The sequence below is a fragment of the Thamnophis elegans genome, chromosome 3 (assembly GCF_009769535.1).
Source record: "Thamnophis elegans isolate rThaEle1 chromosome 3, rThaEle1.pri, whole genome shotgun sequence".
Taxonomy (NCBI): Eukaryota; Metazoa; Chordata; class Lepidosauria; order Squamata; family Colubridae; genus Thamnophis; species Thamnophis elegans.
This window is the reverse complement of record NC_045543.1, coordinates 134,814,736-134,840,155: the sequence shown is the minus strand read 5'-3', so window position 1 is coordinate 134,840,155 and position 25,420 is coordinate 134,814,736.

Genomic DNA, 25,420 nt, shown 5'->3' with positions numbered 1-25,420 from the left:
CCATTTATCATATGAGCAGTCAATTTTATTTAAAACCCATTCAAGAAATGTAAACAAATTATGACTTTATGCATTGTGTGAACCTGTCCAAAGACCCACAAAACCTGTTATCAAGACTTGGCCTGGCAATTAATACAACATTAAGGCAGAAGATTACATTATAAATGTTAGGCAGATGTTCCTTCTAAATACATATATTTGCCGTTCAGAATGTTCTTGATACTGTAGGGACCACATAGCATGCCCTATGATTGGAAATCTGCCTAAATAACTTCAGATGGCTAAAGAATCAGTGGGGAAAAGTTGGGGGGGGGAGAGAGCCAGTGTATGCAGGTGTACGAGTGTGTGTTTATGTGGGTTGTGTATGCATGCACGCACACGCACGGGCAGTGCTGAAAATTCTAAGGTCAAAAATTCTGCCTATTAATGGAAATGTTTGCTCTAAGGATTCCAATCTGTACCACCAATTATCTGTAATTTAAACATTACACAATAGGACACAAAATTGCCCGTAGTGATTATTCTTCAAAGAAAATATTATGCTTCTTTATTTATATAAACTTTAGATGAATTCAATTCCCTTCCTTCCTATCCCCTTCCTTTTTGAATTGTATTATAAGCCTTTGGGTATGGGTCTTATCACAAGTATGTATAAATGTTCAGTATGTATTTTCCGGAGTATAAGATGCTCCGAAGTATAAGTTGATTGATATCCCGCCCCGCTTAGGTGGAATGGATGATGTGGAATTTTAATATTGTATTTTCTATTTTTAAATTTTAAATGTTTCCTTTGTCTTGTTGTGAGTCGCCCAGAGTCCCAATGGGAGTGGGCGGCATACAAATTTTATTAAACTCGAAACTCGAAGAGGCACCTAGATTTTGGGGAGGAAAACAAGGGAAAAATATCTGCCGCTGCCTCTCAGCAATTTGCCTCCTTGCAACAAACATTACAAACAATATACACTGCTTGTAGTGTTATATTTCAGACTATACTATACTATAGATGCTGTTAAAATTGATGTGCTTTCTGGAAGTGTAGTTATTCTCTGCTATTTAAAAGAATAGCACTTTTTAAAACAATAGCACAGGGCCTCTTCAGATCAAGCATTTATTTTAAAAAGCTTCTTCATTTTGATAAGTTGTCTAGAATAATAATAAAGCAGTCTTTAAAAAATAAGTCTAATAATTTGAACATTCTATAGGCATTTATAGTTGTTGACTTACCTCCTTGCAGCAAGCAACCTGATTAGCACAAGAAGAAAAAAATCTGCCTCCCAGCAATTTGCCATGTGGAGCAAACATAAGGTGACCAGACGTTCCGCTTTTGGCGGGACACCCCCGCTTTTCAATGCATTTTCCCGCGTCCCGCCCGCCTTTTTAAAAGGCACGCTTTTTTTGGTGCTCGCAGCTCCCGCCCATCAGCTGCTAGCTTGCTGGGCTGGCTCATCGTTCTGTTCTCTATCCTACCGATGAGCCAGCCCAGCAAGCTAGCAGCTGATGGGCGGGAGCTGCGAGCGCCAAAAAAAGCGTGCTTTTACCTACCTACAAATTTAAGCCAGCCCAGCCTGCCACTCACTGATTGGATTGGCCTGGACTCCAGCCAATCAGTGAGCTGGCTGGGATGGGAAATTTTCAGCACGCCTGCGCGAGTCTCCATTTCCTTTCGCCAAAAGACGAAAGAGGTTGCAGCTGCGCTGACTGGTGAGTATTAAGAGCCACGACCGGATGGTGTGAGATCGCCGCCCGGTAGCCGCCAGAAGCCGCTCCCGGCCGCGGGCCCCTGCCCTGCCGCGTCCAGCGTGTCTTCAACAGCAAGCGGGTTGCCCGCCCGCCTAGCTGCGTTGCCCACACACGCGGGGATTCAAGAAATCCGGCTGGATACTTTGAATCCCCGCGCGTGTGGGCAACGCAGCTAGGCGGGGGAGGGGAGCTTCGCTTGAGATGACCATGCTATGCCCTCCATAGCCTGGTCCTCCCAAGCAAAGCCCGCCTAGCTGCGTTGCCGACACGTGCGGGGATTCAAGAAATCCGGCTGGATACTTTGAATCCCCGCGCGTGTGGGCAATGCAGCTATGCGGGGGAGGGGAGCTTCGCTTGAGAGGACCATGCTATGCCCTCCATAGCCTGGTCCTCCCAAGCAGAGCCCACCTAGCTGCGTTGCCCACACGCGCGGGGATTCAAAAAATCCGGCTGGATACTTTGAATCCCCGCGCGTGTGGGCAATGCAGCTATGCAGGGGAGGGGAGCTTCGCTTGAGATGACCATGCTATGCCCTCCATAGCCTGGTCCTCCCAAGCAGAGCCCACCTAGCTGCGTTGCCCACACGCACGGGGATTCAAAAAATCCGGCTGGATACTTTGAATGCCCGCGCGTGTTGGCAATGCAGCTATGCGGGGGAGGGGAGCTTCGCTTGAGATGACCATGCTATGCCCTCCATAGCCTGGTCCTCCCAAGCAGAGCCCGCCTAGCTGCGTTGCCCACATGCGCGGGGATTCAAGAAATCCGGCTGGATACTTTGAATCCCCGCGCGTGTGGGCAATGCAGCTATGCGGGGGAGGGGAGCTTCGCTTGAGATGACCATGCTATGCCCTCCATAGCCTGGTCCTCCGAAGCAGAGCCCGCCTAGCTGCGTTGCCCACATGCGCGGGGATTCAAGAAATCCGGCTGGATACTTTGAATCCCCGCGCGTGTGGGCAATGCAGCTATGCGGGGGAGGGGAGCTTCGCTTGAGATGACCATGCTATGCCCTCCATAGCCTGGTCCTCCCAAGCAGAGCCCGCCTAGCTGCGTTGCCCACACGCACGGGGATTCAAAAAATCCGGCTGGATACTTTGAATCCCCGCGCGTGTGGGCAATGCAGCTATGCGGGGGGGTGGGGGACTTCGCTTGGGATGCCGGGTCATGCTGTTGAAGACGTGCTGGACGCAGCAGGGCAGGGGCCCGCGGCCGTGAGCAGAGCCAGCCACTGCTCCCAGTTGGGACCGGACGCCCTTAACTTAGCAACCCTGCATTGCTCGTAATCTTGAGGCTCCACGCGAAAGGGCTGAACGCGGAGGAAAGGAAGGCGCATCGGGCATCCAGATCGCAGCGAGGAGAAGGAGGAGGAAGGTATTTATTATACTTGTATTTATTATACTGTGGATTTGGTCTGCATCAACCTGCCGCCTCCCCTCACCAGGCAAATCGCGGTGAAAACTCTGGGTGAGTCTCCGTGGAGAGCTTGGCGGGCAGCTGGCTGGACTTCTAAGAGGTGGGGGGGAGGAGCGGCAGCTCCTTGAAATGGAAAAAGGCTTGCTTCCTCCCCCTCCCCCAAATGAGACGGGGCTCCCAGCAGCGGCTGCTCGGATTTGCCATTTGAGAGAGAGAGAGAGAGAGGGAGGGAGGGAGGGGAAGAACGCGAGTGTGTGTATCCCTCCTTCCTTCAGCCCAACACTCTAGCCCGGCTTGGCTCCCGCTTCGTCTCTCCTGCCTCTTCGCTTCTCTGTTCGATTGTTGAAAGTGGGAGCCAAACCGGGTCATTCCTTCCAAGAGGCAAGTTTCCCATTGAATGACTCGCTGCCCTAGACCCTCTGCAGTCCCTCTCGTCTGGCCAGAATGCCAGCAAGAGTGTTGGGCTGAAGGAAGGAGGGATACACACACTCATGTTCTCCCCCTCCCTCCCTCCCTCCCTCCTTCCCCAGCCAGTCCCATGCCTTCTCCCAACCCCCGCCCCGTTCTCTTAGCTGCCCCGTTCTCTTAGCTACGTTCTGCCTTGTGATTGCTGTCTCCAGGCTCTCCTCTCCTATTATCGTGGAAGGTGTCTCATTTGGGGGAGGGGGGGGCAGGCCTTTCTCCATTCAACAGATCCAATATACAGAGTTTTATTTTTTGGCCCTAAAAATATTGTCACTGAGGATGACAGAAATTTCTTCATCATTGCTATTGGCCTCAAGTAGCAAATAATTAAACATGGTTTTTAGTGTACTTAGTTAGCGATCTGCTTTTTAACATTACATGGTATCAGTTTCAAGAATGCATGCAATCCTGAAAATTTGTAACAAACTTGTTGAAGGGCCTATGAAATATTTTCTAGTTTAGTGTAGAATAAGTATTCTTAATAAAAGAAAAAGTCATTTTTATTTAATCAATTGCATTCCTGTTTATAATGGCATTAATTAACTAAACTGGAAATAAATCTATGTTTTGCTAGAGTTTTAAAATTAAAAAACCTTACATTTTGTTGCTATTATTTTAATCAGAGTTTTGCCAAGTGAAATTATATAATGGTTCCTCATGTCTCTGTAATTTTCTAAATCTCATCCAGAAGTACCACAGAATCTGGCATTTTCAGCAGAATGATGCTGATGCTAATAAAACATCCTGATTTTTGGTGAAAGGATGGAAAGAGGAAGGAAGGAGGAAGAGAGATCTAAAGTGCAGAAAGACAGAAGGCAGATAGGCAAGAGGAAGGAAGGAAGGAGAAAGAATGGAAAGGAAGGAAGGCTAGAAGGAAGAAAGAGGGAGGGAGGGAGGGAGGGAAGGAAGGTGAAAGGAGGAAGGAAGGAAGGGTACTTCCACTTGTAGGCCTGGGACTGAATGCAGGAGGAGTCTCTCCATAGGATCAGCTGCTCCTCTGATCATGGTCTATGAAAATGTTACTGCCTGCCTGATGCAAATTTAGACAGATGGTGCTTTGGGCTGCCCCTCAAATCCCCCCTTTACTCCTCCCCCTGTAGAATTCAGCCCCTGAGTTTTGCCTTTGAGGGGCATGTGTGGTTATGGCGGATGGCAGAGTCAGCTGGAGGTTGAGAGGGGATTGGGGCTTTTGTCCGCCTGTGGAGTTCTCCCCATGGACAGGATGGGATGTTGGCATGAAAGGGATCCGGGCACAATCTCACCTGTTCCAAGTAAAGTTGCCTTTTGCAATTGGCTACCGGTAATCCTCGACTTACGACCAGGATTGATCCCCCAATTTCTGTTGCTAAGGGAGACGTTTGTTAAATGATTTTTGCCTCATTTTGCGACCTTTTATTGCCATGTTAAGTGAATCATGGTGGTTGTTAAGTCAGGAACATGGCTGTTTAGTGACCAAAATTACAATGGCATTGAAAAAAGTGACTGATGACCATTTTTCACACTTAGCGACCATTTTCACACTTAGCGACCGTTGTGGCATCCTCATGGTTACGCGATCAAAATGTTGACGTTTGGCAACAGATTCGTATTTCTGATGATAGTTTGAAATGGTGACAGTATAAATTATTGCTGGTGTAATACTTAACAATGGTTTTTAAGGATTTCTTTTATTTATAGAATACCTTTTTTATTATTTTGGGGGGATTTTTACTTTTAAATTGTTTATAAAATGTATTTACTACAAGAAATGTTCCTTTTTGCAAATGTGATCTTTGCAAATCTTTGTGATGCAATATGTTCAGACCAGGTTTATGTGTCTCAAAGTGGCTGCTATTCTATGGGCAGGCCAGGTTGGTGCAAGGCAGCTTTGCCAGATTTGGTGTGTTTCACCCTCATTGAATTTTATATCGTATAAAGAATGGAAGGAGGAAGGAAGAGAAAAAAGGAGGAAGGGAGTGAGTGAGGAAAGAAGAGGATGGAAGGAGGGAGGAAGGAAGGAAGAGAGGGAAAGAGCAGAAGACAGATAAGGTGAAGGTAGATAAGCAAGAGGAATGAAGGAAGAAGTGAGGAGTCTCGAGGAGGGGGAAAACATTTAGTGACCAAAGTTACAATGGCATTGAAAAAAGTGACTGATGACCATTTTTCACACTTAGCGACCGTTGCGACCATTTTTCACACTTAGCGACCGTTGCGACCATTTTTTACACTTAGCGACCGTTGCAGCATCCTCATGGTCACGTGATCAAAATTTTGTTTGGCAACAGATTCGTATTTATGCTGGTTTCAGTGTCCTGGGGTGACCTTTTGACAAAAAAAATTTTTTTTAATCAAGCCCCCCCCCCCCCCCCCCCCCCCGGTCAAGGGTGTCCCTCTTTTCCAATCTGAAAATCTGGTCACCTTAAGCAAACAGCTAGTTTCACTTTCAATTTCTCCCAATCATTAGCTGTTACAGGCTGCAGGGGTTGCTATAATTCAGCTATGCCAACCCTTTTTGGCTCACCTGCCATGAGCGGGGTGAGCGCAGGGGGGGTCATGTGTGGGCGTGCTATACCCATAATGCAATGCACGACCCCCCCAGCATGCATGCATACATGACTGGCGCCCCCCCCATTTTTGACATGCTTTTTTCGCCCTCCCCAGGCTCCAGAGGCTTTATAAGAGCTTCCCTGAAGCCTCCGGAGTGCAAAAAACCCGGCCCTACGGGCAAACCGGAAGTTCAGAAGCGGACTTCCGGTTTGCTCCTAGGGTTGGTTTAAGTCCTCCAGAGCCTCTGGTAAATTTCTGGGATGCAGAGGCCAAAGGATTGGGGCTGGTGGGTGGGTGGGGCTACATTCAGTGTATAAGATGCACCCAAATTTTCACCCTCTTTTAGGAGGTGAAAGGTGCATCTTATACTCCGAAAAATACAGTATGTATGTATGTATGTATGTATGTATGTATGTATGTATGTATGTATGTGGCTACTCATCTGAAGTAATTCAGGTTGGCTCACAACAACAAAAATATTTTAAGGATGATGATCATCCAGGCCCTTGAACAAAAAGGATAAATGAAACTTTACAAATAATGTTACTCCTAAAGGGACATATACTTAAATGAAAGCTTCTGTATTATTTAAAATTTTCAAACTGGTTTAGGTTTTAGGTTTAGGTTTCATTTTATTTATATGCTGCCCTATTCCCAGCGGGACTCAGGGTGGCACACAAACTCAAGGGGGGAAGGGGAAACACAAAAACTACAAATACAAGCATTTAAAAATAACCAACAGACACACAAATCGAGAGGGGAAGGGAACCCCAGGCCTGCCGACACAGCCAGGTTTTAACGGCTTTTCGGAAGGCCTGGAGAGAGGTGAGGGTCCAAATCTCTGCGGGGAGTTCGTTCCAAAGGGCCGGAGCTGCCACAGAGAAGGCCCTCCCCCGGGTAGTAGCCAGATGGCATTGGCTGGTAGACGGAACCCGGAGGAGGCCAGCCCTGTGTGATCTAATGGGTCTTTGGGAGGTAATTGGCAGCAGGCGGTCTCTCAAGTACCCAGGTCCAATACCATGAAGGGCTTTATAAGTGACAACTAGCACCTTGAAGCGTATCTGGAGACCAATGGGTAACCAGTGCAGCTCGCGAAGGATAGGTGTAACGTGGGTGTACTGAGGTGCACCCACAATCGCTAGCGCAGCTGCATTCTGGACGAGCTGAAGTCTCTGAATGCTCTTCAAGGGCTGCCCCATGTAGAGCGCATTGCAGTAGTCCAGTCTTGATTTTTTTTTTTGCAGTTACAAAATGGCACTTTATTGGCAGCAAACCACAAAACGTTTCATCAAGACAGACAATGCAGCAAACCTCTCCATAAATAATTAGAAAAAATATTAATACTCATTGAAGTAGTCATACGTTGGAATATCAGAATTTTAGGCCCAATGGTAACTTGAGAAGAGCAAAGCAGAGACAAGGTCAACGCTATATAAATTACACTTTTTTACAGAATGACAGTCTAGCAGTCAGCGGAGCAGGAGAAAGAGTCCCTTAATCAGTAAGTCAAGCTCAATATATCATGTTTGAAATAAACATGGAAAAGGTTGTTTCAACTCTTTAGCAAATCCAATATTTTTCTGGGGCAGAAGAGCCATCTAGAGCAAGCTAGTTAGGGTCATTTCTGGAGGCTGATGGAAGCAGAGGCTGTCCGTTGGGTGGTAGATCCTCCTCAGGGGGAACGTTGACTTCCTCACCCGTCTCCGCTACTTCATTTTCTTCTTCGGCCATAGGGGAGTCGGATTCTAGGTAGGGCATTTCAACTGGAACTTCAGCTGTAGGATGCAGCTCTCCTCCTTCTGGATGAGGAACTTCAGGGATGGCTTCAGGAGCATCACCGTGCGGTCGAGAAGCTTCTTCTTGGACGCAGGAGTACTCACACTTGCTCGTCTTATTGCCCAGCTCTCAATTGGCAGCAACACGACAAGCCAAGGAACTGATCTATTACGGAGATGGCAAGCAGCAGCAGCAGCAGCAGCAAAGTTGCAGCGAGAAATCACCAGCAATGCTCTCCAGGAGACAGTCTCCTGGTTTCCACCTTATTCTATTTTTGCCAGTGAAACAGTAAATTGGGTTACTCTTCTTTCTAGTTAATGCAGAATAAACCTGGAGGATGTTAGACTGCCATAAAGAGGCCTACAATAGGGTATTTAATAGTCTATACCAGTGATAGTTAACTTTTTTCTAAAGGCGTGCCAAAATTGTGCACACGCATGCCCCATCCACATGTCCATGCATGTGTGCCCCACCACCTGCGCATGCCTGTGTGACCACCTGTGCATGCCCGTGTGACACCCACATACACACACATGCAGGCGAAAATGGCCTCCCCCCAGTCAGAAATGAACTTCCGGTAGATCCATTGGGCCTGTTTTTTGCCCTCCCCATGTTCCAGAGGCTTTCCTGAAGCCCAGGGAGAGCAAAAAACAGGCCCAACAGGCCAACTGGAAGTTTGGGAACGCACTTCCATTGGCCTGTTGTGCCTGTTTTTTACCCTCCCCAGGCTCTGGAGGCTGGGAGAAAATGGTCTCCCCCAGGCCCCCGGAGACCCTCCGGAAGGCAGAACCATTCGGTTGGCCTGTTGGACCTGTTTTCCACCCTCCCCAGGCTTTCCTGAAGCCTGGGGAGGGTGAAAAATGGCCCAATGGCCCAACCAGTTTTGAAATGATCAATTTCTGCCTTCCAGAAGCCCTCCAGGGAGCTGGGGGAGGCCGTTTTTGCCCTCTCCAGATTTCATGAAAGCTTCTGGAGCCTCAGGAGGGTTCTCAGAAGTTCCGGTTGAGTCATTGGGCCTGTTTTTCATTCTCCCCAGGTTCCGAAGGCTTTCCTGAGGCCTGGGGAAGGCAAAAAAGGCCAAAAATTAGCTGGCCAGTGCATGCATGTACAGCAGAGCTGAGGGCTGCTGTGCCGGCAAATATGGCTTCGCGTGCCACCTGTGGCACGTGTGCCATAGGTTCGCCATCACTGGTCTATACTATGTATTAGGACATTTTATTTGGTGCAGGAATGCTGTGCATAGCTGGACACCAATAATAGCGTTAGCATTCGGCATACATCTTGAGTTCAGTATGGAACTGCAGACCTCATGGTTGAAATATCTGGATGTATTTCACGATTCCCTTGCTTCCTCCTTGTCCTGCTCCTGCTGTAATATTTTGCCCAGTAAATTTGATGAGCATTTTATATCCCACTTAAGGTTAGATTATCTCTCCCTTTATTGGTATTCTGGATGGTGCTGACAACTTAGCTTTCACATTGTGCGCAGTGATGCAGATATGAAGATTTTGGAATGGTTATGTTAGTCTTATGCTGTTCACCAGATAGACTGTACTACAGGTTAGGATTTTAATGGCTTTTAACCCTGGTGGCTCAGGGTTAAAACCCATTGAAAGCACCAAGCCCGGGTGTCACAGTGGTTAAAATGCAGTATTGCAGTCAAACTCTACCCACATCCTGGAGTTCGATCCTGACCAGCTCAAGGTTGAGTTAGCCTTCCATCCTTCTGAGGTTGGTAAAATGAGGATCCAGATTGTTGGGGGAAATAATCTGGGCAATAAACCATCCGGAGAGTACTGTAAAGCACTACGGGGCAGTAAATCTAAGTGCTATTGCTACCACTATTTAAGGGTTTTTGTTCAGTGGTTAGAATGCAGTACTGCAGGCTACTTCGGCTGACTGCCAGCTGACTGCAGTTCGAATCTCACCAGGCTCAAGTTTGGCTCAGCCTTCCATCCTTCGAGGTGGGTAGAATGAGGACCCAGATTGTTGAGGGTAATAGGCTGACTCCGTAAACTGCTTAGAGGGGACTGTAAAGCACTGTGAAGTGATATATAAATCTAAGTGCTATTGCTATTATAGTCTGGTTATTTATTTGTGTTTTGTGTTTCTTTTAAACTACCATATGTGAGCTAGTCATACAGTTCACATGAGATGAGATGGCAACTGTTTTATCTTATTTAATTTATTAAATTGTTGCTATATATTTATTACTTTATAAGTCACTCAATACTTCTTCCTCCTCCTATTTTTCCCATGACCCAGCTTAAAATTGAAGAAATGGATAAATAAATTTTGGGTTGTTCCATATAAACCTAAACCCAGTTTTAAATTAGAATAGAATAGAACAGAATAATAACTTTATTATCACTTTGAATGTACACCAATCGGCATACATTAAAATGAAATTTCATTGCATACAGCTCTCAAAGGGTCACCACCTCCAATATACTCTACATAAACATGACAAATAAATGCATCCAAAATTATGCATATACTCACATATATGACACAGAGAAACAAAACAGTCTAGTTTGGATATATACATGTACATGGAAAGAAAAACGAATCTTGTGAGCTTACCAGACAGAGGGTATAGGGTTCAAAGCTGCCACAGAATCTGTTAGTCCTGCTAGAAATACTTCTGGTAGAGCTACTAGATCTAAGCTGAAAAAAATCCAGATGATGACTAGATAACAGCAAAAATGTATAGATTTCTTTATCTACTTCATTGGGATTTTACAGGCCAGTTCTCATATCCTAAGATCTGGTAAAGTGCAACAAGACCTGAATCTCTTCTTAAAGCTCATTTTTTTCATCATGTTTTGCCAAGAAAAAAAAATAGTTTGGTATGACAGCATTATTTATTATATTTATTCATTCATTAGATTTTTATCCTGCCTTTTATTGTTTTTATAAATAACTCAAAGTGGTGAACATACATAGTACACCTTCCTTCTCATATTTTCCCCACAACAACAACCCGTTGAGGTGGGCTGGGCTGAGAGTGAGTGATTGGCCCAAAGACACCTAGCTGGCTTTCATACCTAACGCAGGATTAGAACTCAGATGCCTACTAATTGGCCCAAAGTCACCCAGGTGACTTTCATGCCTAAAATAGGACTAGAATTCACAGCCTCCTGGTTTCTGAGTCAAAACCTTAATCATTACACGAAATTGGTTCTTGATATGAAGTTATCATATATGAACATGGCAATTCATAAATAATAGATCTACATGGAGGACCATATTAAGAATAAGTATGACATGCCAAGGTGGCTCAGTGGCTAAAACGCTGAGCTTGTTGATCAGAAAGTTCAGCAGTTCGGCGGTTCGAATCCCGCGTCGCATAACGGAGTGAGCTCCTGTTACTTGTCTCAGCTTCTGCCAACCTAGCAGTTCGAAAGCATGTAAAAATGCAAGTAGAAAAAATAGGAACCACCTCTGATGGGAAAGTAACAGCGTTCCGTGCACCTTCAGCATTGAGTCATGCTGGCCATATGACTAAGGAGATGTCTTCAGACAGCGCTGGCTCTTCGGCTTTGAAACCGAGATAGCTCCGTCCCCTAGAGTCGGGAACGACTAGCATATATGTACGAGGAGAACCTTTACCTTTACCTTTATGGTATGTCAATATTTCAGAACTTGCTATAGTGGAAATAACCAGATTCCTTTCCCCCCCTTTTTTTGCATCTGACACGGCAGTCTGAGAAGAAAAATGGTGGGCTTTGCTCCTGTAATCTTCTCAAAACAATAAAGGCTAAGGGGTTTATCTGAGTTGTCCTTAAGGAGGTGTTTGCATTTTTGTTTCTTTCTCATTTTAACTCTTCTTCCAGTCTGAACAGAATCTGGGCATGACAATATGAACAATTGTGCACCTGCCCATGTTCCTCAAGACGTCCTTTAATTATGTAGCACAGAATCAGTGAATCAATTAATAATGTATCACCCACATATTGCTTAAATCTACACCCCACTCTCGCACACAGTCTGACATCAGTTAATTTGTGCGTGCAACCCCCAAATTAGTTTTGTCAAGGATGGTCGCTAAGTAGCATGAGAAGGTTCCAGCAGAATGAAGAGGGGAAATCAAATACCTTTAGCTCTGTAGCAGAGGCCTCCATCTGCTTTTAACGCTGCAGAAATACCATTAGTTTGGGCTTGATAAGACATAGGGGTCACTACAATGTTTGGTTCAGAAAATGATATGACTAGTAGCTGTACTTTGATAATGGTTGCTCAAAGATTAACACACAGAGACTTTGAAACATTTGAAAAGAGCAGATGTTCCATTGCATGGCTTCTGAGAATAAAATAAATTAGAATAGAATAGAATAGAATAGAATAGAATAGAATTCTTTATTGAGCAAATGTGATTGGACACACCAAGAATTTGTCTCCAGTGCATAAGCTCTCAATGTACATACAAGCAACAAATGATAAATCATGAACATAATCGTAATACAGTCATCATAAACCATAAGATACAACAGTCAACGATAGTCATAAGATGACTAAATAAAACCATTCAACATAGATCATAAGATGCAAACAACAAAGTGATAATCATAAGATGCTAACGGAATAGAAAGATGAGAAGAATAATAGCAATACAGTCCTACTACATGGACTACATGGTTTGATATCCTAGGGCAGGGGGTCAAATTCACATTGTCACGTCATCGTTGCATGATGTATCGGGACTTTCACCCCCTTCATTAAACCAGGGGTAGGGGTGGCCAGCATATGACGCATCCAACTTGTGGGCTGTGAGTTTGACACCCCTGTCCTAGGGCATAAAATAGTGTTGTGGGAATTAGTTGTTTAGCAGGGTGATGGCATTGTGAGGCGGGAGGATGATCTTTGTGTCCAGTTGTTTTGGCATGCAATGCCCAATAAAATCGTCTTGAGGGAAGAAGTTGAAACAGTTTATGTTCAGGATGTGGGAGAGTCTGTAGATATTTTCAAAGCCTTCATTCTGGCTCGGCAAGAGCCATGGTGGCACAGTGGTCAGAATGCAGTACTGCAGGCTATTTCTGCCGGCTGCCTGCAATTTGGCAATTTGAATCCCACCAGGCTCAAGGTTGACTCACAGTGGTGGATTCTGGACCCCGGCACAGCTGGTACATTGCGCACAGGGCCAGGCATCCTAGATGGGCAAAGCATGCTGCAAACATGTGCACACGACACTGCCCTGCGACACCCAACTGCTCATCGGAGGTCGCGCAGGTGCCGCACACTGTGCATGCATGCGCAATGGGCTGGTCGCATTATAAACAGCCATGGAACATGGGCAGGTGGGTGGGTGGGCCAAATGAGCCACTGTACTGGTATGGTGGCCGCTGCTCCAGGCTACTATCGGTACAGCTGTAATAGGCCATGCCACCCGGAACCCAACACTGTTGAATCAGCCTTCCATACTTCTGAGGTCAGTTAAATGAGGGTCCAGATTGTTGGGGGCAATAGGCTGACTCTGTAAACCGCTTAGAGAGGGCTGGAAAGCACTGTGAAGCGGTATATAGTATGTCTAAGTGCTATTGCTATTACCCAAGCGACTGGGTGTCACGAAGGGGCAGCAAATTCAAGGAAGAAACATTCATAGGCTGATTGCATTTTCCGAGAAGCAGAGGCTCACAGTGGTTTTCTGTCTGAAGCAGGAAAATGCCTTGTGCTGCCCAGGAGTCAGTACATTAAAGCAAGACATTAACCTGCGTCCCCTGCTCTTTTATCCTGAAGAAAAGAAGCTTTATCGCTCAATCCTGCAGTGCGATAGTAGACAGGAAAGACAGAGTAATCCTAACACAATTGTCATGGTGGGTAATCTGAATTTCTTTGGCTTGATTCTTAAACAGTTCACCATGCCTCTGTTCTCATTCGGTACTATGTGGCTGGCTTTTCCTCCCCTCTGCTTTATTTCTAGGGGTTTTTTTGGTACCATTTCTGTCCTTCGCATCGGTGGCCGCATAAGTATTATCTTCTCTTTATTTTATTTTATTTATTGGCTACTTCTGCCAACTATAACTCTTTTCAGATCCTCCTATTGCCACCTGTCTGCCTTGCAATTTCTCTGCTGTTGTGGAATTATCCCTTATCTGCTCCCTTGAAGAAAAATCCATTCCCATTTTCTCTTTCTCAGTGTGCGTGTGTGTGTGTGTGTGTTTTCCTATCTCAGACATTTTCCCCCTTCATCCAGCCCCACACCTCCTATTTCCTGCCTGATTGTTCTCCTTAGATGTTTCATTGCCAACTGAGATTCCCTATGCCAAAGGCTGAACTGCTCTCCATTGCTTTCAAGCCTCCCTCTTCTCAGTTACTGTCAACAACATAACTTTCCGCCATGGTGACATGCACAAATCCTTGGTTTTTTATCTTCGATTCCTCCCTGCCCTTTGTCTGCATATCCAGTTTGTTGCCAAGGCATATTGTAGATGGAAATGTACTCCCCCTTAAAGATCACTTACGCAGCTTATGGATGCTTTTTGGCGTCGCTTTCTTGACGAAGAAGCTATAGGCATCCGCAGCTCTTAATCTTCTACTAACTTTGGCAAATGTACCACCTCTTTTAAGGTCTGGCTGCAATGATTCATACTTTAGTTCAACCATTTCTGACCTGGTGGGCTTCAAAAGCTAGTCCTCTCATTATCGCCCTCCCACTAGCTTGGCTTATGATCATGCTAGCAGAGGGTGAAGGAAATGGTATTTTATGTGGTTGACACTAGCTTGGGGATTAACAGAACAACGGAGTTGGAAGGGGATATTGGAGATCTTCTAGTCCAACCCCTGCTTAAGCAGAAAACTCTACACCAGTGATGCCCAAACCTGAACATGCATGCATGTGTATATGCCAGAACACTGGAAATCCGAAGACCAGCTAGCCAGCACGTATATGCCTGTTTTTTTGCCATTTTTGGACATTTTTGGTCTGTTTTCAGACCATTTTCTCGGCCGTTTTCAGGCCAATTTGAGGCTGTTTGGGGGGCATTTTGGGGGCATTTTCAGGCTGTTTTTCAGGGCCAAAAACAGCCTGAAAAAAGGCCTGAAAACAGCCCCAAAGTGGCCTGTTTTTTGGCAGTTTTCCAGCAGTTTTCTGGAGCTCTAGCACCTGCAAAGACCAGCTGGCTGGCATGCATGTGTGCGCCAGAAACCAGAAGATCAGCTGGCAATGTTTGCCATCATGGCTCTACACCATTCTGGGCAAATGACATCCAATCTCTTCTTGAAAACCTCCAGCGATGGAGCTCCCACAACCTCTGGAGGCAAGACTATTTTAGTCGTATTTAGATAAGATTACTGAAATCAGTGGCTAAAGGTATTGAGTAATTTCAGCTGTAAAAACAGAAGCCAAATTATGAACTGGTGCTGTCTACTAAGATATATCACATGAACACTAGCGGTTTTTAATTTCTTGGGTGGCTGGAATGACATCTTTGTTTTGTAAAACAAAAAGATAGTTTTTATTAAAAGATTTTACACAGGTAATAAGGAATATATTGAAATATATTGAAAGCAAAATATAAAATAAATGTGAAAAAGAAGAAAAAGAAAAATGGAAGAAAAAGAATAGAAAAAGGAAATAAAAGAACAGAAAACATGACCTCTGCGCTTTTGTGTGTTTCTCTCTCTCTGTATGTTTGTAAGTAAAAAAGTGGCTTCTAACCTTCCTTTCAGCAGTTCAACATACAATTCTAATCAAAACTCTTTCTCAAACATTGCCTCATAATTCCCTTCTTTCTACAATCTCTTCATTTCCAATCATCCAATCATCTAAAATCAAATCAAATCAGCAAAACCACAAGTCACAATATCCACAGGAGATTTCTGGTTATTGGTAAATGACTACAATGGCCCTTTTTGCTTAGAGGAAGGTCATTGTAGGCATTCATCAATAATGTCATCAAGTCAGTTGGTCCAACTAAACATGTTCTGTCAATTTCACCAACCAACCATTCTTCCACAGTAGTGGACTGGAATGACATCTCCTCCAGAAAATATATCATTTAATAATTCTCCTGTGATTTTCATTGTGGTGTACATTGAGAGTTTGGAGTTACTTCGACCATCTAGCTAGGGTACGGTAGGGTAGGGTAGAATAGGATATAATAGAATAGAGCTGGAAAGGACCTTGGAGGTCTTCTAGTCCAGCCCCCTGCTCAAGTAGAAGAACCTATACCATCTCAGATAAGTGATTGTCCTGTCTCTTCTTAAAAACCTCCAATGATGGAGTGCTCACGATTTCTGGAGGCAAGCTGTTCCACTGGCTAATTGTCCTTATTCTTAGGAAGTTTCTTCTTAATTCCAGGTTGCTTCTCTCTTTGATTACAATTGTTTATGTAGCAAGCAGATTACCTATACTGTAGAACTACCTTGATTCTAGCAATGTGCTCCATAGAGAGCTGCCTTGAAAGAATGAAGAAAATAGTCAACTGCTTACAAGAGCTGTTTGGCCACAATGAGATAAGCCAAGAGCAGGCAGTTCTCAGGACAGAGATGTCAGTTAATGTCAACAACTAACAATCATTTGGCATCAAGCTCATGAGGTGCGGAATAAAGAGTCCACTGAAATATAGGAAAAGTGGGTTTAAATGGCATTTTATAGAAGGCATTCAATTTTCAGCTGTGGCTTCATTCTAGTTTGCACTAAAGATTCTTATCTAGCCATGTCATGCTTGATAGTCCTCAGTGAAGTTAAGCCTTGTGAAGTCAGGAGGCTGAAACCTATCTTTGAGACCTGATCTGGTGAGCCCAACAGTTGAGTTTTATTAGCATTCCTTTTTTCAGGGGTGGTTCAGTCATTCTAAATACGTTTTCCAAAGAAAATGTGGTGAGGAGTTCTTGTTTGTTTGGTTTGTTTCAATCTAGGCATTGCTAATGTCTATGGTTTTCACAGTTGTAACGTATGGCTGTGAAGGTTGGACCCATAAAAAAGGCTGAGCGCCAAAGAATTGAGGCCTTTGAACTATGGTGCTGGAGAAGACTCCTGTGAGTCCCTTGGACTGCAAGGCAATCAAACCAGTCCTAGAGGAGATCAACCCTGACAGCTCTTTGGAAGGCCAGATCCTGAAGATGAAACTCAAATACTTTGGCCATCTAATGAGAAGGAAGGACTCACTGAAGAAGAGCCTAATGCTGGGAAAGATTGAGGGCAAAAGAAGAAAGGGACGACAGAGAATGAGGTGGCTGGATGGAGTCACCAAAGCAGTAGGCGTGAGCTTAAATGGCCTCCAGAGGATGGTAGAGGACAGGAAAGCCTGGAAGAACATTGTCCATGGGGTCGCGATGGGTCAGACACGACTTTGCAACTAACAACAACAAAGGCATTTCTAAAGTTAATTTGCAATATGTTATCATCTTGATATAATGAGATTTGTAAGGCATTTGGGAGTGTCTTCTTTGTAAAGAGGCAGAAACATATACAAATTAAAGGGTTGGTACAAGCTCTAAAGAGTATTTTACAAGCTTTTCCTTTAGAATTTCCTTTCCTTTGAATTTGAATATTAGACTAAATAGATGGCATAACTAAATAAATTTCATTAGAAAATTTTGGGGACTTACTGTACATGTAGTCCTTGACTTACAACCATTCATTTGGTGTCCATTCAAAGTTATGTCATCACTGAAAAAAAATGACTTATGGCAGTTTTTCACACTTATGACCGTTGCTTATCAAAATCTGGATGCTTATCAATTGGTTCATATTTATGACGGTTACAGTGTCCCGGAGTCATGCGATCCCCTTTTGCAACCTTCTTCCCCCCCTTGTTTTATTTGTTTTATTTATATTATTTTCCATTTCCACCTAACAGTATGGTATCAATGTTTTAAACAATCAAAATCCACATATTTGTTATAATATTCATCAATACTATTAATAATATAACTATCTGGCAATAGAGTTACAATAATATATAACATTAGATTATTGCAAAAAACTGAATGCAGTATTCCAAGTGTGGCCTTACCAAGGCCTTATAAAGTGGTATTAACACTTCACGTGATCTTGATTCTATCCCTTTGTTTATGCAGCCTAGAACTGTGTTGGCTTTTTTGGCAGCTGCTGCACACGGCTGGCTCATACCATGTCTCCCTGAAAATAGGACAGGGTCTTATATTCGTTTGACTCCAGAAATGAGCACTTGGCCTTATTTTTGGGGAGATCTTATTATTTTTGAGGTGCAGGAGGCAGTGAGTATGGTCACCTTATGGCTGCTGCTGTGTTGCAATATTTTCAGGGAGAGCTTATTTTAGTGCATGCGCTCAAAAGCCCAATCGGGCTTATTATCTGGGGAGGCCTTATTTTCAGGGAAAGGGAGTATTGAAATGTTGTCCACTAGGATTCCAAGATCCCTCTCATGGTTACTACTATTGAGGGAGGTACCCCATATACTGTACCTGTGCATTTCATTTTTCTAGCCTAAACGTAGAACCTTACTTTTTAGGTTTAGTTCATTGAAGAAAATCTCTATGGATGTGTTCTTTCCAGGATATGCTGATTTCTATTTCTATTCTCTTCTATTTCTATTCTATGCATTTCTATTTTTTAAACTGCCAAGAAAAGCCATTTTTATTTCTTTCATATTTTCAGTGTATTTTTGGCTTCAGATTCAGTTCCATATATACTTACTGCTAAAGAAGCATGTATGCCATTATGTATCCTGATTTGGCTACTTTGATTTTAGCTCTGTGTGTGTGTGTGTGTGTGTGTGTGTGTGTTAAAACCAAACCTATGTCTTTCATTGTCTTTACACTGAATGAATAAATATTGGTTCCACTAAATTGTCTTGTAAAACATTGCCCCTCCCAATCTTGGCTAAAATGCTATATCATTTCCAGTCTTTATAATTGCAGCTCTTCTGTGCCCTTCTCCTATCGTGTTTCTCACTGCTGTCCAAAAGTGTAGCACTAAAATTGCCATTATTGTTGACACCATCTGATGTGTTGTTTGTGTATATCTCAGGGAAGAGCTTCAGTGCTTCCAGTTGATAGCAAATGCAGTTTTAAAGGCACAGGCACTTCTAGAGTACATCAACATAAATGCAGTTTTCCAAATCATTGGGAATCATATTTCTACTGAATTGATGTAGGAAAGATCTGGTTCTGGCCTTTCACTTTAAGGAGGATTCAAACTACAACAAGAAAAGCAGCAAAAATAATGGCAGAACTGTAAGCTAAAGCTAAGAAAAAAATGGAAGCAATTGGAATATTGAGGAATAATCGGAATATTGTCCCTTGAGAGGTGAATTATGATTTTTGTTGTTGTTCAGTTGCTAAGTTAAGTCTGACTCTTTGCAACCGCATGGACCATAGCATGTCACTCCCCCCCAATAGCATGAGCCAGCCATTCACTGTCTCATGGAGTTTTCCAAAATTCATGTTCATTGCATTGATGACACTAACCATGGCATCTTCAAAACCACCCAGGAGGCAATAATGGATGGAAACTTGTCAAGGAGAGAATCAACCTAAAAATAAGGAGACATTTTCTGAGAGTGAGAACAACCAACTAATGGAACAGAAGTTGCATTTGGAAGTTGTGGAGCTTCATCACTGGAGGCTTTCAAGAAGAGATTGGACTGCCATTTGTCAGAAATGGTGTAGGGTCTCTTGCTTGAGCTGGAGGGGTTAGACTAGATGACCTGCAAGGTCCCTTCCAACTCTGTTAAATCTGTTAATCTGTTAAATTTAGCCATCTTCTGCTGTCCCCTTCTCCTTTTGTCTTCCCAACATCAGGATGATCTAATGATCTTCTCTTTATCTTTACCACTTTATAATACCTTGGAAAGGCCACACTTGGAATACTGCATTCAGTTTTGTTTGCCACAATGTAAAAAAGATGTTGAGGCTATAGAAAGAGTGCAGAGAAGAGCAACAAAGATGATTAGGGGACTGGAGGCTAAAACATATGAAGAACGGTTGCAGGAACTGTGTATGTCTAGTTTAATGAAAAGAAGGACTAGGGGAGACATGATGGCAGTGTTCCAATATCTCAGGGGTTGCCACAAAGAAGGTTTAGGTTTAGGTTTAGGTTTATTGGTTTTGTATGCCGCCCACTCCCGAAGGACTCCGGGTGGCTCACAATAAACAGGGGAGGGAATAAATAAGACAATACAAACAATTTTAAAATCCACAACAGTCACAATTAAGACGGGGCTGGGTGCTTTAAAAGCCCCCAGCCTGCCGGAACAGCCAGGACTTAGTGGCTTTACGTAAGGCCGGGAGGGTAGTAAGGGTCTGGATCTCCATGGGGAGCTCATTCCAGAGGGCCAGAACAGCAACAGAGAAGGCTCTCCCCCGGAGGGTCGCCAGTCGGCATTGGCTGGCAGATGGAACCCGGAGAAGGCCAAGCCTTCTCGAATTGTTGTGGCTGTTGAGGAGTTTTAAACTGTTTTTGTAATTGTTTTGTCTTGTTTGTTTTTGTTGTATTATCCCCCTTCCCTATGAGTTTGTTAGCCGCCCTGAGTCCCTCTGGGAATAGGGCGGCATACAAGTTTAATAAACCATAACCAAACCATAACCATAACCAAGCCTGTATGATCGAATTGGTCTTTGGGAGGTAATTGGCAGGAGGCGGTCTCTCAGGTACCCAGGTCTGATGCCATGTAGGGCTTTATAAGTAACAACTAGCACCTTGAAGCGAGTTTGGAGACCAATGGGCAGCCAGTGCAGCTCGCGGAGGATAGGTGTAACGTGGGTGTACCTAGGTGCACCCACAATCGCTTGCGCGGCTGCATTCTGGACTAGCTGAAGTCTTCGAACACTTTTCAAGGGCAGCCCCATGTAAAGCGCATTACAGTAGTCCAGTCTTGAGGTCACGAGGGCGTGAGTGACTATCTGAAGTGCCTCCCGGTCCAGATAGGGTCGCAATTGGTGCACCAGGCGAACCTGGGCAAAGACCCCCCTGGTCACAGCCGATAACTGGTGATCTAAAGTCAGCTGTGGATCCAAGAGGACTCCCAAATTGTAAACCCTCTCTGAGGGGCATATAATTTCACCCCCCAGACTGAGAGATGGAATAATTAGCCAATCTTTGGGAGGGAACATCAATAGCCATTCGGTTTTGTCGGGATTGAGTGCAAGCTTGTTTGTTCCCATCCAGACCCTGACAGCCTCCAGGCACTGGCCCATCACTTCTACTGCTTCACTGAGTTGGCACGGGGCGGACAGATACAATTGTGTATCGTCTGCATATTGGTGGTATTTAATCCCGTGCCGCCGTATGATCTCACCCAGCGGCTTCATGTAGATGTTAAATAGGAGGGGGGACAGGACCGAGCCCTGCGGCACCCCATAATTGAGGGGCCTCGGGGTCGACCTCTGTCCTCCGACCAACACCGACTGCAACCTTTCCGAGAGGTAGGAGGAGAACCACCGAAGAACGGTGCCTCCCACTCCCACCTCTCGTAACCATCGCAGAAGGATACCCTGGTCGATGGTATCGAAGGCCGCTGAGAGGTCAAGGAGCACTAGGATAGAGGACTGACCAATATCCCTGGCTCACCAGAGATCATCGATCAGCTCTGATATAGGCTCTCATCAGTGCTCGGTCTGACTCAGACTTACTGGCCCTCCAGTGGCGCTCTAGACGTCTCTTTTGGCTCTTCATCTCCCGGAGTTCCTCGGTAAACCAAGGAGCTCTCCTGGATCCGCTACCTCGGAGAGGCCACAAAGGCGCAATCTGGTTTAGAGCCCCCATCGCCGCTGCATTCCAGGCAGCGACTAAGGACTCAACCGGACTGTGGACGAGAGTGTCAGGTATCACTCTAAGCGCCGTCTGAAATCCCATAGGGTCCATCAGGCATCTGGGGTGGAACCACCTAATCGGTTCCTCCTCCCTACAGTGCGGGGTTGGTTTCCAAAAGTCAAGCCTCAGTAGGAAGTGATCAGACCATGACAAGGGCAGGATCTTAATACCCCTCAATTCTAGATCACACTTCCACTGCTCCGAGAGGAATACGAGGTCAAGTGTGTGACCCACTGAATGAGTTGAATCCCGGATTACTTGGGTCAAATCCATGGCTGTCATGGAAGCCATGAACTCCTACGCCCCATCAGAGCATTCACCAAGCGTAGGCAGGTTGAAGTCCCCCAGCATCATTAGCCTGGGGAACTCTACCGCCAGCTTGGCTACTGACTCGAGGAGCGAGGGGAGGGCTGTTGCAACGCTGTTGGGAGGTAGGTACGTTAACAGCAAGCCCACTTGACCCCCAAGGTCCAACTTCAACAACAAGGACTCACACCCGACAAGCTCTGGAGCAGGGATCCTATGAGGAACTAATGACCTTCGGATGATGACGGCCACTCCCCCACCCCTTCCTTGAGGTCACGGCTGGTGGAGCACCTGGAATCCCTCTGGGCACATTTCAGTGAGGGGGACCCCTCCCTCCGGGCCCAGCCAGGTTTCAGTTATGCATGCCAGGTCTGCCCCCTCGTCTACTATTAGGTCCCGGATGAGGGGAGCTTTATGCTGACTCTGTAAACCGCTTAGAGAGGGCTGAAAGCCCTATGAAGCGGTATATAAGTCTAACTGCTATTGCTATTATGAACCACAGACCTGGCATTTAGCAACAACAGCCTGAGACCAGGGCCCTGACAATTCTCGCCATCTGGCCCTGGAGTGGAACTAACAGGGCCGGAAGGGGGGATCGCTGTGACATAGCGGACCCTCCTTCCCCGGTAATGGCTAGCCCTGAAGTTCCCGTCGTACCTGCCCCTCCCCATAATGACTGTAATGCTCCGGCCCACCCCCACAACTGTAGACCCCATTTCCCCTCTCATGGCCTCTGCTCCTTCCGGCAGGCAATTTGAATCAGTCATACTAGGATGGGAGGTAGGCCTGGGCCCCCCTACCACTTCTGCAATCGCGCTCAGTGGAGGAAGTACCAGGTTATAATCCCAATCCTAACATACATACACAGCCACTCACCCAGACAGTCCCCACATAAGTCAATTAAAACACAAAAACTACAACAATAATGAGATTTTAAAAAGTAGGTACAGACATCAAACAGGCACACCATACACACCACATTCATTAAAATTCGCGGAGCACTGCACTAGTGTGATATAAAAGCGATGGTATAAAGGAGGAGGGAGAGCTGCTCCGCTCCTCTTCCTTCCTCTAGGTCCCAAAAAGACACCCAAGGCCAAAGGTCCAAAAGTCGGTATTGTGCCGGGTGATTGTAGACAGAGGGGGGCAAGGTGTAGATGCCCAATGTTAGCAAGCAGCAACTTTCCAGTCTCACACCCTCCAGATCAAGATGAAGATTAACACAATCACCTATAACGGGCCACATGCAGGGAATGCCTTGTCTTCCCCCTCTCCTGAGGGTCTAAAAGGTCCAAAGTCTGGGGGTCCAAAGTCTGGGGGTGGCTTGAACAGTTCGAGAAGGAGGAAGGGAAGAAGAAGGAGTCAATCTGTTCTCCAAAGCACTTGAGGGTAGAACAAGAAGCAATGGGTGGAAACTAATCAAGGTGAGAAGCAACTTTGAACTGAGGAGAAATTACCTGACAATTAGAACAATTAATCAGTGGAACAACTTGCCTCCAGAAGTTGTGAATGCCCCAACACTGGAAGTCTTTAAGAAGATGTTGGATAACCATTTGTCTGAAATGGTGTAGGGTTTTCTGCCTAATCAGGGGACCTCCAAGACCTCCAAGGTCCCTTCCAACTCCTATTCTATTCTATTCTATTCTATTCTATTCTATTCTATTCTATTCTATTCTATTCTATTCTATTCCATTCCATTCCATTCCATTCCATTCCATTCCATTCCATTCCATTCCATTCCATTCCATTCCATTCCATTCTATTCTATTCTATTCTATTCTATTCTATTCTATTCTATTCTATTCTTCTAATGATATTCTCTTCTCATTAGCTAGCCAATGTATTTGAGCTTCAGCTTCAGTATCTGCTTATCCAAAGACCATAAAGGTAAAGATAAACATTCCCCTCACACATATGTGCGAGTCGTTCCCGACTCTAGGGGGTGGTGCTCCTCTCCATTTCAAAGCTGCGTTGCCAGCGTTGTCCGAAGACATCTCTGTGGTCATGCAGCCAGCATACGTAACTAAATGTCGAAGGCGCACGGAGCCTTCCCACCAAAGGTGGTTCCTATTTTTCTCCTTGCATTTTTACATGCTTTTGAACTGCTAGGTTGGCAGAAGCTGGGACAAGTAATGGGAGCTCACTGCATTACATGGTGCTAGGGATTCAAACCACTGAACTGCCTACCTTTCTGATCGACAAGCTGAGCTACTTAGCCGCTGAGCCACTGCATCTTATGAAAGAGTATTTCACTCTTGAACTACCACCCAGACACTAGAAAGACCTATTGCCTATTGCTCTGGAATGCTGGACAGAGAATAATATATTTAAATTTTAGCATAGAAGAATCAAACTGAATGTTGGGGGGGGGGGGGACTTCACAACAGCACAAACAATCTAACAGAGGAATCTCTTACCCAGAAAGATGGGTTGGTCTCTCTCTTTGAAAGAGCTCCAGCAGAGACCAAACCGCTATAGATCAGTGATGCTTTAATTTAGATACCTGGACCCAGCAGGGGACTGGACTTGATCACTTAAATAGCCCCTTTCAACTTGGAAGCCTTTGCTTAAAAAGACTAGAGAGAAAAATCTATGTCAGTTTTTCCCCACAGAGGAGCATTTAATAATAGAATAAACTCTTCCCCTCTAACTTCTATAGATCAAAACCTCGCTTACTTTGCTATTCCCTGGTGGATGTCAGCATTTTAAGATCTTGTGCAGTTTTGATGGATGTTCTTCTAACACATTAGAGGGAAAATCCAATGTTTGGAAAATGCCCAGGATTGGAGGGGGTGGGAGGGGAGAGAAGAATTTTGCTTTCTTTCAGCAGTGGAAACACACATCTGAAGGATTCTGTCAAAATATCACCCCCCCCCCCCAAACAAGACTCTTCAGCAAGTTGTCTTCTGCTTCTCATGCCATTATTTACTTTATTTTTGAGATGCACTATTTACTTTCAAGACAAATATATTACAACTTCATCACTGGAACTTCTATCGTTCAGGACTGTTTTTTTATTGGAAGATATTTACCCTGTAAATAAGCCATCTGCTGCCGATTGAAGGAGGAAGGAGGAATGGCAGGTAAAGGGGGAGGAAAAAAATGGAAGAATGGGTAGGCTTACCTTTTTACAACAGGTCACTTTGCCTGATGATGAATAAATGTTATTCCCTTAAAAAATCGTCATTTGTATCACAGTTCTTCTTTCAAGATTCTGTTTCCAGATACTGTTTCCATATGTTTGGAATTTCAGCAGTTGCTGCTGTTCGTCAGATATTTTTTTTTTAAAGAAGGCTTTTGATCAGAATGAAACCGAATCTAAGGTAGCATGCTTTATTTTCCTCCTTCCTAAGTTTATGGGCATGTGTAGGTTATTATGAGGGGTGATGACAGCTTGACTGGGAGTGCAAAATGTTCAATAAAGGAACCGGTTTTAAAAATTTCATCAGGAGACCTTTA